Source organism: Acomys russatus, chromosome 4 (genome assembly GCF_903995435.1).
Source record: "Acomys russatus chromosome 4, mAcoRus1.1, whole genome shotgun sequence".
NCBI lineage: Eukaryota > Metazoa > Chordata > Mammalia > Rodentia > Muridae > Acomys > Acomys russatus.
In genome coordinates, this window is record NC_067140.1 from 6,751,824 (window position 1) to 6,771,400 (window position 19,577).

The 19,577-nt window shown below is 46.4% G+C and overlaps 1 protein-coding gene and 1 long non-coding RNA gene across 4 annotated transcripts in view; one reads left to right on the top strand and one right to left on the bottom strand.

The window, feature by feature from the left end:
* Rpn2 (ribophorin II) overlaps window positions 1–19,577 on the top strand; it is a 108,765-nt gene that overhangs the window by 35,844 nt on the left and 53,344 nt on the right. The window lies entirely within an intron of this gene.
* Window positions 8,544–13,768, bottom strand: LOC127187610 (uncharacterized). Its single transcript, XR_007830496.1, has 3 exons — window positions 13,617–13,768; window positions 10,136–10,288; window positions 8,544–8,784 (listed from the first exon to the last, which is right to left on the bottom strand). It is a non-coding gene; the product is annotated as an uncharacterized LOC127187610 (long non-coding RNA).

The following is a 19,577-nucleotide window of genomic DNA, read 5'->3' on the forward strand; positions in this document are numbered from 1 at the left end:
CATCCAGAGTTAATAGCATACACCACGAGCAGGTGCAGGCTAATGAATTCTTGCGGTTATTTATTGTCTAACATCTAGTGCCTAAGTCTTATGTGAACCTTCAAGGGGTGAATTCAAACCGTTTTAATCCTTCTCTTCTGGAGACTTCTTTTTCTATATGTAGGCACTTTATGGTCAATATCCTGCCCATATCATTTCACTAAATAATCTAAATTCCTGTTACTCAACCCTACAGCATTTAATCAGGCCAGCAGCTTTGTTAGTTGTTTCTTTTAAATCTTTTGATTCTTTTTAAAAAGAACACACCAAGGAGGCCGAGCCCGTTCAAGGCACTCAGCCCCATTTAGGAAAAACCAAGACACATTCTTTTCATGAATTGTAACCCATCTATCGCCCTCCCGTGTAAGGCAGAAGTGGATGTGGAGTAATAGCCAAGCTATACGGACTCCTGTATCTGGGAGCATACCAAAGCCTACTTCGATAACATAGGCATTGCCATATGGAGTTTTTGCTGTTGGAAGAGTTTTGTAAATAATTCACGAGATCCCCTAGCAAAACATTTTTTTATAGCGTGATAGAACACTACTTTCCTCAGAGGTAGGGAGGGTCACGGCTGCTGACTCTGTCTGGGGTCATTTTCATATCTAGTTTTTTGCTTGGCATCTCAGCTCGAGCTATCAGGAACATCTCATGAAAGAGAAAGAACAGAAGAGATAAAAGTACCCATGTCCATGCGTGCTGCCATGTGTGGGTGGAGGTCAGAGGGCAGCTTTGGGTGCTTTTCTTTCACCCTGGAGGGTCCCAGGGATTGAACTCATGTCCTTAGGCGTGGTGGCAAGAACCCTTACCTGCCCAGCCCTCTCACCAGCCTGTTTTTGTTTTATGAGACAAGGTCTCTCTGTGTAGCTAAAGTTGGCAGCAATCTTCCTGCTCTGCTTCCCAAGTGCTGGGGTGACAGATGTGCCATCATGCCTGGCTGATAAAGTTTAGTTTCTACAGGCACAGTGAGAGAGCAACACTAATAGTTCTAACAAGATGTTATGCGAATACCGTCCACCTCTCTCAAAGTGCCCGGTTGTGCTTTTATCCTCTCACCTAACAAGGCACTTTGTGGTTACTTTTTGTCACATCCAAATTACTGCTGTCTCTGTTCTCGCACTTGAGTAAGGTGAGGGTTACTTAAACATAAGCACTGAAATACCACGTCACAGTCGTGACTCCTGAGTAAGTGATGAGCAGGGAGCACAGACAGTGTGGATGAGTCCCATCCACAGCAGCATAGAGTGAGACAGTGTGATGTTTACTGTACTGCTCAGAGCAGCACACAATTTAAAACCTAGGAATCATTGTCTGATTTTTGAATTAAGACTGACTATGAACAAATAAGAGACACCTCAGTAAAACCACAAGAAAATGATACCTACGGCATAAAACTCTGTCACCAGAAAGGCCTTCATGCTGGCCCTTCATCTGGTGCTTCACTCAGCCGCTGCCGTTTAACATTCTTACAGTTTACAGCACATCGCAGGAGTCCACCTCTTAGTTTATCGATACTGTTTATCTTGGCAAGTGTTCTACAGAACCGTGAAGAAAGTGTGCGTTCTGCTATTGTGTGGAGTGCTCTTTAACTGTCCTTCTGTATTTGTGACATTATGTTTCTGTTACTGTTGGTCATCATGTCGCTGAGTCTCCTTCCTTACTGACTCTATGTTTCTGTCAGCTGTTGCGAGAGGGATCTTAAAATGTCTGAATATAGTTGTGAGTTTGTCTCATTCAACTCTATCAGGCATTTTTCTTTTCCTATTTTGAAGGTTTGATGCTTAGTGCATACAAATTTAAGATTGGCCCCTTGTCTTCTCTGTAAATTGACCCTTTAGTCATCAAACACTGTCTCCTCTCTGACCTTGGTGGGTTTGTTTGCTGTGAAGTCTTTCTAATGTCCCTGCTCCCTGTTATCTGATGTTTACTTGGAATATCTTTTTCTGTATTTTGCTTCCAAGCTACCTCTTTATTACTTGAGTTTCAGGTGGTGGGTGTGGTTGAGAGAGTCTCCTGCATAGCCAGGATGGCCTTGAACTTATATACCTTTGGTAGAATCACAGTTATCCCCCCTGTCTTAGTGCTGAAATTACAGACATGCACCATCATGCCCAGTGTAGGTCATGTTGTCATTTCTGTCTTTTAACTGGTAATTTTAACTCACTTTCACTTAATTATTAATGTGGTAAAAGCTTAAGTCCGATGTTTTATTTGTTTCCTGTTTGTACCCTTTTCTTCCCCCACCTTTTTCTCCCTCCCTCCTATCCTGCTCTAAAAAATACAGCCTGCAGAAAGATAAACCTCTCCCCTTCTGCTTGCCTGCCTTTTCTGACTTTTGATGGGCTTCCCGAACATTTTTAGGGTTGTATCTCTTTGTATGTGTTTTCCTTTCATGTGATTATTGTGGGGATATGTATATATACAATATATAAACCCTATCTCATTTTAAAGTTCCTTTTAAAGGATTTTCTCCTTTATTTTTATTCTGTGTGTATGGATGTTTTTGCCTGTGTGTGTGTGCCGTGCAGCATGTACATGAAATGTCTAGGGAGGCTGGAAGAGGTCCCTGGATCCTCTGGGACTGAGTTATAGATGGGCGTGAGTTGCCTGCCATGCTGGAGCTGGGACTCGAACCTGAGTCCTCTGGAAGAACTGCCCATAATCTTAGCCAAAAACCCTACCTCGCAATCCCTTTAAGTTCCTTTTAATAGTCTGCATAAATGTCTTATTGACTCACACTTTATTGGTAGGTGTCTATGTGCTAAATTCTAAATTGATATTTTCCTATATGACTTTGAATATATTGCTCCATTATTGCCTAGTTTCTTTTATTTGTTTTATTTTTGTTTTATTTTTTGAGAAGTTTCCCTGTGTAGCCTTGGCTGTTGTGGAACTGCCTCTGTAGTCCCAGCTGGCTGCAAAGTCACAGAGATCACCTGTCTGTGCCTCCCAGCTGCTGAGATTATAGGTGTGCACCACCACCACCCAGTCCGTAAGCTGGCCTGGAGCTTGATATGTAACTCAGGCTGGTCTGGAACCTGCTGCCTCTCAACCTTCTTTCTAGAAATTTTCACAATCCTTCTTTTCCCACTGATGGCGGATTTGGGTTTGTAATAATGTATCCTCCCTTTTTTTTTTTTTTTTTTTTTTTTTTTTTTATTAAAGACTGGGTCCTATGCAGCCCAGGCTGGCCTCTGGCCTCTAACCCACTGACTAGCCAGGGATGACCTTGAACTCCTGGTCTTCATGCTTCCAGCTCCCAAGTGCTGGGATTATAGGCATGTGTCACCACACCCAGTTTATATGGTGGTAGGGACCCCAGGGCTTTGTGCACGCTAGACAAGGCCTCTACCAACTGAGCTACAAGCCTAGTCCCTAATGTGCCCTTTTGTGGGTCTTACATTTATCCATTGGGCAATCCTATAGAATTGCCCTTTTAGCCGGGCGTAGTGGCGCACGCCTTTAATCCCAGCACTCAGGAGGCAGAGGCAGGTGGATCGCTGTGAGTTCGAGGCTAGCCTGGTCTACAAAGTGAGTCCGGGATGGCCAAGGCTACACAGACAAACCCTGTCTCGAAAAACCAAAAAAAAAGAATCGCCCTTTTAGTTTAAACTTACATCCTATGAGTCAATGTGTTTGTTTTCTTTCTGTTTTATGTACATACAAGGCAAGTGCTCTTCCACTGAGCATATACCTCTGAAGTTTTGCAATTCTTTTTGTTGTTTTGGGTTTTTTGGTTTTTGTTTTCGTTTTTTGAGACATGGTTTCTCTCTGTAGCCCTGGCTGTCCTGGAATCCCTTTGTAGACCAGGCTAGTCTTGAACTCACAGAAATCCACCTGCCTCTGCCTCCCTGAGTGCTGGGATTACAGGGGTGCAATACTGCACCTGACTTGCATTTCTTTTTTATTATTTAGGGTTAGTTATATCTCTTTAATATTTTCTTCTTTTGCCCAACATGCCTTCTAAATGTATCTCTATATTTTACTCTGTAATTCAAAGAAAGGTTTTTCTGGAAATGTTGGGTCATTCTTGGTAAGTAAAGCACTAAGAAATTGAGGATGCCTAATAGTTTCAGGAGGTGAGAGTACTGTTGATGTACTGCACTTGCCTGGTTGTTGATGTACTGCACTTGCCTGGTTGTTGATGTACTGTACTTGCCTGGCTGTTGGTGTACTGCACTTGCCTGGCTGTTGATGTACTGCACTTGCCTGGTTGTTGGTGTACTGCACTTGCCTGGCTGTTGATGTACTGCACTTGCCTGGTTGTTGATGTACTGCACTTGCCTGGCTGTTGGTGTACTGCACTTGCCTGGCTGTTGGTGTACTGTACTTGCCTGGCTGTTGGTGTACTGCACTTGCCTGGCTGTTGGTGTACTGCACTTGCCTGGCTGTTGGTGTACTGCACTTGCCTGGCTGTTGGTGTACTGTACTTGCCTGGCTGTTGGTGTACTGCACTTGCCTGGTTGTTGATGTACTGCACTTGCCTGGCTGTTGGTGTACTGCACTTGCCTGGTTGTTGGTGTACTGCACTTGCCTGGCTGTTGATGTACTGCACTTGCCTGGCTGTTGATGTACTGCACTTGCCTGGCTGTTGGTGTACTGCAGTTGCCTGGCTGTTGGTGTTATGGAACAAGACAGGGATGGGAAACAGTCTGATAATCCAGTTTATGACTTTCACCTCTTCTTAAATACCTATGAGTCTTACTCAGTTTCCCTAGAGAACAGTTCAGACTCCTGAAGGTCTGTCATTTGACCTTGGAATACTGTTTGTGTGGAGCAGTATCCTACAGGCCCTCAAGTATATTTAAATATCGTTATCTGTGAGTCATGTAACACCTTTCCTTCTTTTGGTCTTTGCGACTTGTGGTTTGTAGTTACAGATGGCTTCTAACTTGATCCTACATGAAGTTTCTGGTTTTTTACTCTCTAGTTGATCTGTAGTGGTTCTTGGTAAAAGAGAGGCAATAGGTAGCTTTTTTAAAAATAATTTTACAGGGCTGGAGAAATGGCTCTTCCAGAGGTCCTGAGTTCAATTGTCAGCAACCACATGGTGGCTCACAACCATCTATAATGTGATCTGATGCTCTCTTCTGGCATGCGGGTGTATATGCAGACAGAGCATTGTATTCATAATAAATAAATCTTTAAAAAATAATAATACTAATTGTAGAGTCCAGGAAGATGGTTCAGTGGGTAGAAAGCACTCACTGTGCAACTTGCCAACTTCAGTTTGATCCTCGAAGGACACATAAAGTACCTCCAAATGCGCATCATGGCACATGCCCTTATGTGCACACACACACACAAACACATGCGGAAGCAAAATAAATAGCAAAATTTAAAAATATTGTGTATATAATGTGTGTTTGGGCATGTGCATGTTATGGTGCAGGCTTGGATGTCAGAAGACAGCTTTGTAGAGTCAGTTCTTCCAATTTTATGTGATTACAGGCTTTCCACCCTATTTTTGAGGCAGGATCTCCAAGTGAACCTGGAGCTCACTGATTCACGAGGCTGGCTGGCTGGCTAGGCCAGGAACCTGCCTGTCTGCTGTGCTAGCTTTTACATGGCTGCTGGGGATCTGAGCGCAGGGCCTCATGCTTGCAGAGCATCTGAGCCTCTTTTCCACTTCTGTGGTAAAACACCATGCCCAAGGCAACTTATAAAGAAAGCATTGAACTGGGCTTACAGTGTCAGAGGGGTAGAGTCCATCAGCTGAGCGAGCGAGCAACGTCTTGGTGGAGGAATGGCTGAGAGCTCACAGCTCAGTCTGAAAGCAGAAGGCAGAGCTGGCACTGGGAATGGTGTGGGCTCCTGACACCTCAGAGCCTGCCTCTGGTGACACACCTCCTCCAACTGCCACACTTCCTGATGCTTTCCACAGTTCCAACAACTGAGGCCCTGTGAACCTACGAGCATATGAACCTCTGCAGGCCATGCTCATTTAAACCACACACACAGTAAGCACTTTCCCAACAGTCAAATGGAAGCGTCATTTTTAAGCTTTTAATAGATTCTGCTAAATTGTCTACCCAGCATATAAAGCAGTGCTTCTCAACCTGTAGGGCTCAGCCCACCTGGAGGACACATATCAGATATTTGCATTACAATTCATAATAGTAGCAAAATTACAGTTATGAAGTAGCAATGAAAATGTATGGTTGGGCACCACAGCATGAGGAACTATTAAAGGGTCGCAGCATTGGGAAGGTTGATAGAAGGTCTATTTGTGTGGTCACGGATGAGAGGTAGATGCCAGCTATCCAAAATCAGTATACTTTTTTTTTTTTTTTTTTTTTTTTTTTGGTTTTTCAAGACAGGGTTTCTCTGCGTAGCCTTGGCCATCCTGGACTCACTTTGTAGACCAGGCTGGCCTCGAACTCACAGCGATCCGCCTGCCTCTGCCTCCCGAGTGCTGGGATTAAAGGCGTGCGCCACCACGCCCGGCTGGTTTTTCTTTTAATGTTTACCAGCCAAACTGACAATAAAATGTATTCACTTGTCTAACGTGTGTGTGTGTGTGAGTGTGTGTGTAGCAGGGGCTGTTTGCTGTGTGTGTTTGCGTTGCAGGCAATGCATGTTCAGTGTGTGTGTAGCGGGGGAAGCATGTTGAGTGTGTGTGTGTGTGTGTGTGTGAGTGTGTGTAGCAGAGGATGCATGATGTGTGTGTGTGTGTGTGTGTGTGTGTGTATCAGGGGAAGCATGTTGAGTGCACATGCATGTAGAGGCCAGAGCTTGTCCCTCAGGGTGGTCCACCGGGTTTGAGATGGGGTCTCTCTCTGAGACAAAGGCTTTTTGAGTCTGCTAGTCTTGCTGACCACACCCACTGAGCTGTTTAAGTGGGTGCTGGAGAACTCAGGTCCTTGCATGGCAAACACTTTACTTTCTCTCTTACCCTGTATCTTAATGTCTCCTGTCCTAATGTGGAGTAGTTTGCTTGGCCTAGAGGTTCATGAGAGGCGTTTACTACAGCAAGTTCTTGCTGTTAATATTCCCAGCAGTTTTGCCTTCTTTGGGGCTTTTACATCTTATTTAGCCAGTCAGCAAGGAGTGAATGTACACCTGCTATTTATAAGTCCCAGTGGCAGGCACACAAATAAGATGGTGAGATTGAAAGTGCTCACTGATCAACAAACTACATCTATAAAACCGAATGTTAAGTACTACTTGCCGGTAAAAGGAAAGTGGTTGATAGCCGGGGCAGCACAGCTCCATCTCAGTGGCGATATCACCAGTGAAAGAAGCCAATCACGGGGACTGTATGAGTCATGTTTTCAGTAATAGAACACATTAAAAAGACAGAACTGGTGGCTGGAGAGGTGGCTCAGTGGGTAAGAGCACTGACGGCTCTTCCAGAGGTCCTGAGTTCAATTCCCAGGTGGCTAACAGTCATCTATAATGTGATCTGATGCCCTTTTCTGCAGATAAAGCACTCATACACAATAGAACTTACACAGAGATCTGCCTCCCAGAGTGCTGGGATTACAGGCGTGCACCACCATGCCCAGCAACAAATGCAATTTTTTTTTTTTTTTTTTTTGAGACAGGGTTTCTCTGTGTAGCCTTGGCCATCCTGGACTCACTTTGTAGACCAGGCTGGCCTTGAACTCACAGCGATTCGCCTGCCTCTGCCTCCCGAGTGCTGGGATTAAAGGCGTGCGCCACAACAAATGCAATTTTTAAAATGCCCCTATGTATTAACTTTTGAAACCTATTTATATGGGGAAAGGCCAACTCCTCGTTCTTTTGTGGGCACTTTAGTATCATGTGATGACTAGTCTGGTTGTCAACTTGACACACCTGGGAGGAAGGCACCTGGATTGAGGAAGCCTCCAATGATTGGCCTGCCTAGGAGGCCTTAGGAGGGCACAGTGCCCTCTAACGGTGCCATTGTTGAGTAGATGAGAAAGGTAGCCGACTGTGAGCAGGGTCAAGGTAGTCAGCAGCGGTGCTTGCTGGTCTCTGCCTCGGCTTCTGACTCTTGGAGCGTACATATGTAAGATGTGTGAAGGCCGCGGAGAGGAAGAGTGTGGAAACCCAAGTCCTGGGAAGCTGGGTCCCCTGCTTCTCTTCTCTCAGGATGAAGATGTCGGCCTGCAGACTCCACAGCCCAGGTCCCCAGGACGTGTCAGCTGAGAGACTCCACAGCCCATGTCCTCAGGACGTGTCAGCCGAGGGACACCATAGCCCATGTCCTCAGAACGTGTCAGCCGAGGGACTCCACAGCCCAGTTCCCTAGGACTGTGTCAGCCAAGGGACTCCAGAGCCCATGTCCTCAGGACGTGTCAGCCGAGGGACTCCACAGCCCAGGTCCTCAAGACATGTCAGCCGAGGGACCCCACAGCCCAGGTCCCTAGAACATGTCAGCCGAGGGACTCCACAGCCCAGGTCCCTGGAACATATCAGCCGAGGACTCCACAGGCCAGGTCCTCAGGACATATCAGCTGAGGGACTCCACAGCCCAGGTGCCTAGAATGTGTCAGCCAAGGGACTCCACAGCATGTTCAGTGAGCTGTTTCCGTATGACCACTCCATCTCAGGTGAGACGGGATATTCACCATAACTCCGTGACTCTTTTTGGAGCCTCCATCAAGTCTGTGAAGAGCACGGAAAAGAAGAGTGTGGAAACCCAAGTCCTGGAAAGCCTGGTTCCCCTGCTTCTCTTCTCTCAGGATGAGGACAGTGACATTGTTGAGGTAAAGTCAGTTTCTTTTCAGCCGTGAATAACTCAGTTTAGATCCAGCCCTACAAAGAAGAATTTATAACCCTGAGGACACAGACTTTGCGGTCACATTCTTGTTCCCTACATCCTCTGGCACAGAACTGCATTTCATTATCTCCCTGAGTAAATTGTGGGAAATCAAACTCTCAATTGCTCTGTAGCAAAATATGGCCTTTGTGGGGAAGAACTGTGTATTTTCAACAACTCCATGTTAGTGACAAACATGTTCCTGTCTTTCAAGGACTCCCCATGTCCTTGAGGCATGTAACGTGCTGGAGTGAAGGGAGAGAGAGTAATCTCTGTGGACCATCTGGAGCCTTTATCTCTCCTCAGCTTTCCAAGGGCTTTGCTGTGAGAAGTGTGGCTTTCACTTAAGCCACTGAATACTAACTGGTCTGTTTAGGCTGCGCATAGCGCTGTAGCTGTGGTCTCAGCTGCGTGGGAGGCTCAAGGCCAGTGAGGGCAATTTATTAAGACCTTGTTTCCAAATCCACAAGTAAGTCTGGCAAGACGACTCAGTAGGTAAAGGTTCTTGCTGCCAGGCCTGACATGTGGAGTTTGATTCCTAGAGCCCACAGGTGGAAAGAGAGGAACTGATTCCTGAAAACACACACGGAGACAGGGAGACAGACAGACAGACAGACAGACAGACAGACACATAGAGTCTACAAGCTTGCTCAGTCCACTGTGCTTACTGATGACCAGATACATTGTCCCAGGGAGGAAAAGTGCAGAACAGAAGGGTTCTGGAACTCCACCCTTATACTCATCAGTCACATCTCCCCAGAGAAATCCTGTTCTTTGGTGAACCCGCCTCAGAGAGAGAGGCAGGGAGGCACAGAGAGGGGGTGTGTGTTTAGGTGTGTGTATATATCTGCGTGAACACGTAACCATGTGTGAACTTGTGGAGGCCAGACATCGATGTCAAAGATTTCTTTCTTAAGATTTTTGGATGTGAACCAAGCCTTTAATGGCTGAGCCGTGTCTCTAGCGTAAAGATGTCTTTCTTGATCACTTCTCACTTTATTTTTTTCAGACACAATCTCTCCAATCAACCTGGACTTCACTGTTTGAGCTTGCCATGCTGGATTTGCCTAGCTCTGCCTCCCTGCGCTAGAGTTACAGATGCTCATGCTTGAAAAGCAAAAACTCTACCACTGAGCTCCTTCCCCAGCCCTTTGTTTGGTCTAGGGGCTGGTGAGTACAGGCTTACTGAATGCAGGAATGTTTGTGGGCAGCAGAAGGCAGCTTTGGTCCTATCCCTGCTAGTGCCTGTTCTCAGCTGAGTACAAATGGCAGCTGGACCTCCCTGGCTGCAGGACAGGACAGGGCTTGCTGCTGTTTCAAAGCCAGAAAATGGCCCTGTGCTTTTACCTTCTCAAATCGGGCCTCTGCACTTTTCACCAAAGTTATCAGCAACTCTCCTGCTGTCTGCTGGATACAGGGATGTGGCAGGCTTCTCAGGCTGTCCAAAATAGTCATTATGAACTGGCTGAGCTCTTGAGAATCAAGGAAAACTTCAAAGACCTGCAACAATTTAGGAACACTGAACTTTCGAGATCTGTGTTATGGGCTGGGAATATCACACAGTGTTTGCCTAGGATGTGTGAGGTCCAGCATTCCAGCATTGAGAGAGGGAGACAGGGAAGGGGAGGGAGAGGGAGAGGGAGTTGGGGAGGAGCAGGGAGAGGGACATAGCGAGGGGGAGGGAGAGGGAGCAGCAACATGGGGCACAGATACTAATATGGCCTCCGGTTGCACCATGGGCCATCAAGGTCTTTTAAAGAGGTCCAATCCAGTAAATAAACCCTTCTTCATCTTGGACATCCTGTTGTTGCTCAGAGCCAGGACGATTGGCTGGGCATCGAGTTCAGGTGACAGAGTCTTTAAAAGCTCCAGGCTGTGGCACAGCACCCTGCTGACCCTACTGGGCAACATGTTCCCCATGACCACGGCCTTCTCTCACACCTGCCACTACAGCCATGTCAAACCTACCACTCCTTTCCTCCATCTTTCCCACCTCTCTATCTCATATCTGTTCACATTCATTCATGTGCTGCTACTAGAAGCTGCAGTGTATCACACAGTGTATGGTTTTTTGCCCAAACAGTTATATATACAAATATTCATTGCAACAAATATTCATTCATTCAAGTTGTTGGTCTGGTTTCTGGTTTCCGATACACCATTAATCCTGGACCATCACCAAGTCTAGTCCTGGATATCCTGCTGATGCCAGGAGCCAGGGTGATCTTATGGTAAGGCTTCAGGCTGCTGCCCACCTCCCAACCCCCAATGTTAGTCACCCTGAGGCTCCACTGGACTTGACCTTTATGCTTGTAGTCTGCAGGCAGCACCGCTGCCCTTCAGTGTCCCTCTCCCAGCAGGGCAAGCAACGTGGGCTGCAGCCAGGGGAGGCCCGCTGGCAGGAATAGGACTGGCCCTGCCCAGTAACAAAGCCAGTGCTACAGGACTGGCCTGTCCACGTGCTCCAGTAGCTTGTGTAGATGCAGTAGATGTTGGGGTGCCCCAACTCAAAGCACCGGATGTGGACCTGGATGGCAGCTGAGGTGATCAGCCTGGGCTTTCTTGAAGGCCAAGTATTTTTTTTCTTAATTAAATCATTTGAAGCAGGAAGACCCACTTTTTTGTTTGTTTGTTTCTTTGTTTTTCCGAGACAGGGTTTCTCTATGTAGCTTTGGCTGTCCTGGACTAACTTTGTAGACCAGCCTGGCCTCAAACTTAGCGTGATCCCCCTGTCTCTGCCTCCCTAGTGCTGGGATTAAAAGCATGCACCACCAGTGCCCAGCCTGACCCACTCTTAATCTGGATCTTCTGAAGTGGGAAGATCCACGCCCTCTGCTGGCAGCCTATATGAGGACATGAAGGAGGAAGCTCTCTGTGTGCCTGCTTGCTCTCACTCTCACTAGCAAGTCCATTCCTTCCCTGGCACCAGAGCCCACTTCTTCAGAATTCTAGCGCACTCTGAAGACCAGCTGAGACATCCAGCCTCTCATCACTGAACAGCTACTGATTCCTGGACTTTCTGTTGGTAGACAGCCATTGCTGGACCAGCTGGACCACAGCCTGTAAGCCACTCTAGTAAGTCACTCACATAGACTCATTCTCTAAGTTCTGTCCCTCGAGGGACCCCCTGACTAATACATTTACCAAAATGAAAAGTGGAAGCATCCAAAGCCACAGCGAAAGACTACGCACACCTTTTACCGCTCTGACTCCTAGAGAGAAGCCTTGTTCTGAAACCCTGAGAAGTCACACTCTATAGGTGCACTGAAGGAAAATCCAGTCACGGAGAGCTGAGAGCTACCTTCATATGACTAAAATGCTTTGTAGGGAGACAGCACACTAACATGATGTGTCGCCCTGCCTCTTGCTGCACTGGGCAGTGTATGGAGTCCTCAACGTGACAGGCAGTAGTAACCCAGCCATTGTCCACCATCATTCACTTATCCCTTACGACAAGGGAGTTATCCAGCATGTAGATTCCCTAGATAGATGGAGAAACTGATACCTAGACTGAATCATCTGGTACTGTAGACCGTACGTGAGTAAGATTTATACGTGTCCTACACTGTGTGTTTGTGTTCATGTATATATGCACACATGTATGTGCAGGTATGAATGCATCAGGGCGTGCACATGTGTAGCCCAGAGGCCTATCACAACGCCAACCCCCATTACAGTCCATCTTATAATTTTTAGTAATTTATATATATTTTATTGTATATGTACTGGTGTTTTCCCTGCATGTATGTCTGTGTGAGGGTGTCAGGTTCCCTAGAACTAGAGCTACAGACTGTTGTGAGCTGCCATGTGGTTGCAGGGAATTGAACCCAAGTTCTCTGGAAGAACAGCCAGTGCTCTTAGTTGCTGAGCCATGTCTCCAGTCCCTCCATCTTATTTTTTTGAGGCAGGGTCCCTTACTAAAGCTGGAGTTCTCTGATTCTCCTAGACTAGCTGGCCAACAAACCCTAGGGACCCTCCTGTGCCTGTCTCCTCAGAGCTGGAATTACAGCAGCACACAGCTGTGCCCAGCTTTTGTTTTGTTTTGTTTTGCTTTTAAATGTGGTCACTGGGGGTGGAACTCATGTCTTCATTCTGGCACTGCAGGCCCTGTACTGAGCCATCCCCCAGCCTTACAGGTTTCCTTTGTTCACCCTCATCCCTAAGCAATCTAGCAAATGCACAAGGCTTTGTTGAGTAATGAACAGCTACAGTTAAGAGCACATTGCTCATTGGCTCAACCATTCTCTCTTGAAGCTTCTCTATGTGGAAGGTTCATATGAGCAAGCAGCTGGTTGGTGTTCAGTGAGAGTTCACCAGAGCCAGGTGAAGTCACTGGCCTCCTCGGGAAGATGACGCAAACCACTAAACTATGAAAACATGGGAAGCCTTTCATCTCAGCATGTCAGAGGCAGACACAGGCCGATCACTCGATTGCTGTGAGTTCTAAGACAGCATGGATGACACTGAGCTCCAGGTTAGCCAGGGATACATGGTGAGACCCTATCTCAAAAAGGCGCGCGCACACACACACACACACACACACACACACACACACACACACACACACACACGAGAGGGGCGGGGGAGAGAGAGAAGAAAGAAACCTGGTGCGTAAAGTCATGCACATGGTGTGTTACTTGCACACAAAGCATTTACAGAGCACATTCCCTGAGCAATCTCTGTCGTTGGTTTTATAAGAACCAAAAAGAAGTTTCCAATGTGACTTTTACCATCTCACAGTTCCATGAACAAACAAGACTTGCGGCTTATTCCCATCCTGCCAGCACTTCGAGCTGTCTGTTTGGGTGTGTCTAACCTCTCTAGTTACCTGGATGATTTTGAAGGGACAGCAGTAGAAGCATTTGACGCTGTAGTGCTCCAACAGCTCCCTGCATCTTCTCAGAGCATCTCTCAAGGCCCTGCCACTGCTTCTGTCCTGTATGGTGTCTAGGACGAGAACGGAGCATGGTTACGCGCTGCTTCATTTCTTTCTTACTCGCTTTGTAAATCTTTCTGATCTCCAGTGTGCAGACAATCCCTGTTCTTCGCTTGAATGAATTAAATCTGCAGGCAGGTCCTGCCCTTGTCCCTGTAAAGGGTTTATACAAACAGTCAAAGGGAAATGAAAAGGGTTTTTGTAAGAGCAAAGATTTGGAGTGATTTGCTCAGTTCAAATTGGAAGGCTACAGTACTACCTCACTGGAGAGTTGTTTTGTGGGATTCCTGTGAGGTTGAAATACTGCCAAACACTTGCTGATCACAGACCTTCCTGCACACCAAAATGTGCTGGCTGTTGAGTTGCCTACTCTCTTCATGATGCCCTGTTGCCTATGTTTTGTTCTTTTGAGACAGGATCTCTCTACACAGTCCTGGCTATCCTGGAACTTACTATTGTAGACCAGGATGGCCTCAAAGTTACAGGGATCCACTTCCTCTGCCTCCTCAGTGCTGGGATTAAAGTTGTGTGCCACCATGTCCGACTTGTTACCCATGTTTTAATGTAATTTCATATTGCTGGACAGGACATTGCAAATATTTGTTGTTGAGTCAACAATTGAATTATTATGTCTCAGGCTGCCCAAGTATCCATAAGTGAACTCAAACTGGACTACAGGAGGTGTTCGATCAGTTAGATAAAAGCCAGTATTCCTAGCCTGGCATGGTTGAGACTCCTTTCTCAGATGATTCTAAGCTATGTCAAGTTGGAAGGTAAAACCAACCAGCGCAGCCGTGACCCTGGAGATACCAGCTTAGTAGAGAACTAGGGGGCTGGAGAGACGGCTCAGAGGTTAAGAGCACTGACCACCCTTCCAGAGGTCCTGAGTTCAATTCCCAGCAACCACATGGTGGCTCACAACCATCTGTAATGTGACCTTATTTTGCCCTTTTCTGGCCTGCAGGTGTACTGCATTGCAGGCAGAGCACTGTATACAAAATAATAAATAAATGAAACTTAAAAAAAACCTTCTTCCAGTCTTTGCCCCAGTTGCAGATGGCATAAACTAGTGCAGTTCCCTAGAGTGTAAGAAGTTTGTGGCCTCCATCTGCTCCCAGCACTGGAGCTACAGGAATGGTGCATTGATTTCCTGCTCTCTGGGTTTTGTTTTGCTTTTTGTTGTTTTGTTTGTTTTTCTATTCTTTTTCCTTTTTTCTTTTCTTTCTTTTTTTTGGGGGGAGGGCTGGGTGCACTTTTCATAGATTTAAATTTGATCAGGGAACTCCTTATCTACAGTAGTTCAACAGCACCCAAGGAGGTCCAGACCCTTCCTGACGCAGCATAGGCGCCCTCTTCAGGTTGTGTCTTGCTTTGCCCCTGGCAGTCAGGGTCTAGTCAATGAACTTCCATGATGCCCTTTCTTGCTTCATACCTCCTGTCTTCTCTACATTTTTTTCTAGAACAGCATGTATTTTAGTGCTTGGAGCATACATTTTGTCTTGGAGCTGAGTTACAGTTCCTTCCCATAGCTACTGCAGCATCTGAGGTGACTTCATGTAATTACTTTCTTCTTCATTTAGTCCTCCATTTAATAAAACAATGGGCTTTCTTTTGTTTTAATTCACTGCCATAATCTAAAGTCTTTATTAAACAAAGAAAAATTTATAAAGCCTGTGATACTAAACACAAAATGAAGACCAAGAGGCTGACTTCTGGTGTTTTGCTGTTGTTAAGTTAGCATTATATGTAAAAACATATAATTTAGTAAAATTTTATAGACCAAGAACACTATTTAACCCACGAAGAAAGCTTACTGCTGATCAGTCATCAGGAACAAGGTGATTGTAGAACTTTTTAAAGCATCATGTAACAAAATGGGCTTCTTGACGAGTTAGTTCCATGAAGTCTAAGACATGCACATACAAGTTGGCACCACCATAATCAGGGGACAGAGCAGCTCCGTCACCTCTGAAACGTCCCTCCTGCTGTCATACCTCTGTAGCTGCGCCCTTTCCCACTCTCTCCAACAGGAACCACTTGTCTGTCTGCCATCGCTGCGCTTCTGATCTTTCTTCCTTTTAAAAAAATCTTTTTAAAGATTTGTTTATGTATTTATTGTATATGAGTGCTTCATCTGCAGAAGAGGGCATCAGGTCACATTATAGATCGCTGTGAGCCACCATGTGGTTGCTGGGAATTGAACTCAGGACCTCTGGAAGAGCCGTCAGTGCTCTTACCCACTGAGCCACTTCTCCAGCCACCAGTTCTGTCTTTTTAATGTGTTCTATTACTGAAAACATGACTCATACAGTCCCCGTGATTGGCTTCTTTCACTGGTGATATCGCCACTGAGATGGAGCTGTGCTGCCCCGGCTATCAACCACTTTCCTTTTACCGGCAAGTAGCACTTAACATTCGGTTTTATAGATGTAGTTTGTTGATCAGTGAGCACTTTCAATCTCACCATCTTATTTGTGTGCCTGCCACTGGGACTTATAAATCGCAGGTGTACATTCACTCCTTGCTGACTGGCTAAATAAGATGTAAAAGCCCCAAAGAAGGCAAAACTGCTGGGAATATTAACAGCAAGAAGTTGCTGTAGTAAACGCCTCTCATGAACCTCTAGGCCAAGCAAACTACTCCACATTAGGACAGGAGACATTAAGATACAGGGTAAGAGAGAAAGTAAAGTGTTTGCCATGCAAGGACCTGAGTTCTCCAGCACCCACTTAAACAGCTCAGTGGGTGTGGTCAGCGAGACTAGCGGACTCAAAAAGCCTCTGTCTCAGCGAGAGACCCCATCTCAAACCCGGTGGACCACCCTGAGGGACAAGCTCTGGCCTCTACATGCATGTGCACTCAACATGCTTCCCCTGATACACACACACACACACACACACACACACAATCATGCATCCTCTGCTACACACACACACACACACACACACACACACACACATACTCAACATGCTTCCCCTGATACACACACACACACACACACACACACATCATGCATCCTCTGCTACATACACACACACACACACACACACACACACACTCAACATGCTTCCCCTGATACACACACACACACACACACACACATCATGCATCCTCTGCTACACACACACACACACACACATCATGCATCCTCTGTTACACACACACACACACACACACACTCAACATGCTTCCCCTGATACACACACACACACACACACATCATGCATCCTCTGCCACACACGCACACACACGCACACACACACACACACTCAACATGCTTCCCCCGCGACACACACACTGAACATGCATTGCCTGCAACACAAACACACACAGCCAACAGCCCCTGCTACACACTCACACACACACACACACACACATGTTAGACAAGTGAATACATTTTATTGTCAGTTTGGCTGGTAAACATTAAAAGAAAAACCAGCCGGGCGTGATGGCGCACGCCTTTAATCCCAGCACTCGGGAGGCAGAGGCAGGCGGATCGCTGTGAGTTCGAGGCCAGCCTGGTCTACAAAGTGAGTCCAGGATGGCCAAGGCTACGCAGAGAAACCCTGTCTTGAAAAACCAAAAAAAAAAAAAAAAAAAAAAAAAAAGTATACTGATTTTGGATAGCTGGCATCTACCTCTCATCCGTGACCACACAAATAGACCTTCTATCAACCTTCCTAATGCTGCAACCCTTTAATAGTTCCTCATGCTGTGGTGACCCCAACCATACATTTTCATTGCTACTTCATAACTGTAATTTTGCTACTATTATGAATTGTAATGCAAATATCTGATATGTGTCTCCCAGGTGGGCCGAGCCCTACAGGTTGAGAAGCACTGCTTTATACACTGGGTAGACAATTTAGCAGAATCTATTAAAAGCTTAAAAATGACGCTTCCATTTGACTGTTGGGAAAGTGCTTACTGTGTGTGTGTCTTGAATGAACATGGCCCCCAGAGGTTCATATGCTCATAGGTTCACAGGGCCTCAGTTGTTGGAACTGTGGAAAGCATCAGGAAGTGTGGCAGTTGGAGGAGGTGTGTCACCAGAGGCGGGCTCTGAGGTGTCAGGAGCCCACACCATTCTCAGTGCCAGCTCTGCCTTCTGCTTTCAGACTGAGCTGTGAGCTCTCAGCCATTCCTCCACCAAGACGTTGCTCGCTCGCTCAGCTGATGGACTCTACCCCTCTGACACTGTAAGCCCAGTTCAATGCTTTCTTTATAAGTTGCCTTGGGCATGGTGTTTTACCACAGAAGTGGAAAAGAGGCTCAGATGCTCTGCAAGCATGAGGGCCTACGCTCAGATCCCCAGCAGCCATGTAAAAGCTAGCACAGCAGACAGGCAGGTTCCTGGCCGAGCCAGCCAGTCTAGTGAATCAGTGAGCTCCAGGTTCACTTGGAGATCCTGCCTCAAAAATAGGGTGGAAAGCCAGGCGTGGTAGTACACGCCTCTAATCCCAGCACTTGGGAGGCAGAGGCTGGCGGATCTCTGTGAATTTGAGGCCAGCCTGGTCTACAAAGGGAGTCCAGGACAGCCAGGGTTACACAGAGAACCCTGTCTTGAAACAAATAAACAAACAAACAAAAACTTAAAAAAAACCTCAGTGTCTACCTCTGGCCTCCACCTGCATGCATACACATATGAACATGACACACACATGAACATGTGTCATTCTATGCATACACAAGTTACACATATCTAAGAATTATTAATGGAGTATACAGAAACCCACATCTAAGAATATTCATCCATGAACTAAAAGAAAAAAGAAAACCCAGAAAGGATCTATATGGCTAATGATGAGGTGTTGTTAAACAAATTAGGGCATTGTTTTCTCTTTTAGTTTTGTGATTAGTTATGTGTATGAGTGTTTTGCCTGGATGTATGTATGTATGTATGTAAGTATGTATGTATGTATGTGTGTATGTATGTATGTGCAGCATGTGTGTGCCAGCTGCCCTCAGGGGTCAGAAGACGATGTCAGATCTAGGATTGGAGTTTTGGGCAGTTAGGAAATGCCATTCAGGTGCTGAGAACTGAACCTGAGTGCTGTGCAAGAGTGGCAAGTGCCCTAACCACTGAGCCATCTCTCCAGTCACTGCCAGTTGCTTTCTTATACTCTACTTGTTTAAGGTTTTGTTTTTGGTTTTGTTTTTTGTTGTTTTGTTTGTGTTTTTAGTTTTCGGGTTTTAGTTTCTGAAGACAGGGTTCTCTGTGTAGCCTTGCCTGTCTTGGCCTTACTCTGTAGACCGGGCTGGCCTAAAACTCAGTGATACTCCTGCCTCTGCCTCCCCAAGTGCTGGGAGTTTATATTTATTTTTAAGCTAAAGATAATAATTGTTAAGAGGCAGAAGCAGACAGATGTCTGAGTTCAAGACCCTCCTGGTCTACACAAATAGCTCCAGGACAGCCAGGACTGCAGAGGGGAACAGCTAGCTCCAGGACAGCCAGGACTGCAGAGGGGAACAGCTAGCTCCAGGACAGCCAGGACTGCACAGGGGAACAGCTAGCTCCAGGACAGCCAGGACTGCACAGGGGAACAGCTAGCTCCAGGACAGCCAGGACTGCGTAGGGGAACAGCTAGCTCCAGGACAGCCAGGACTCCGTAGGGGAACAGCTAGCTCCAGAACAGCCAGGACTGCGTAGGGGAACAGCTAGCTCCAGGACTGCGTAGGGGAGCCTGTTGTCAAGGTGCAGCCCCGTCGGCCCGAGCCTATGTCTTTCCCTTCTCTTGCATCACTGCCCCCTGTATCAGCACGACTTCAGCATGAGAAGCTTGAGTCCCTCCAGCACGCCGGGTCCCTTTTGACTACTTTTGTAGTATTCCACTCCCGCCATTGCAACTTCCT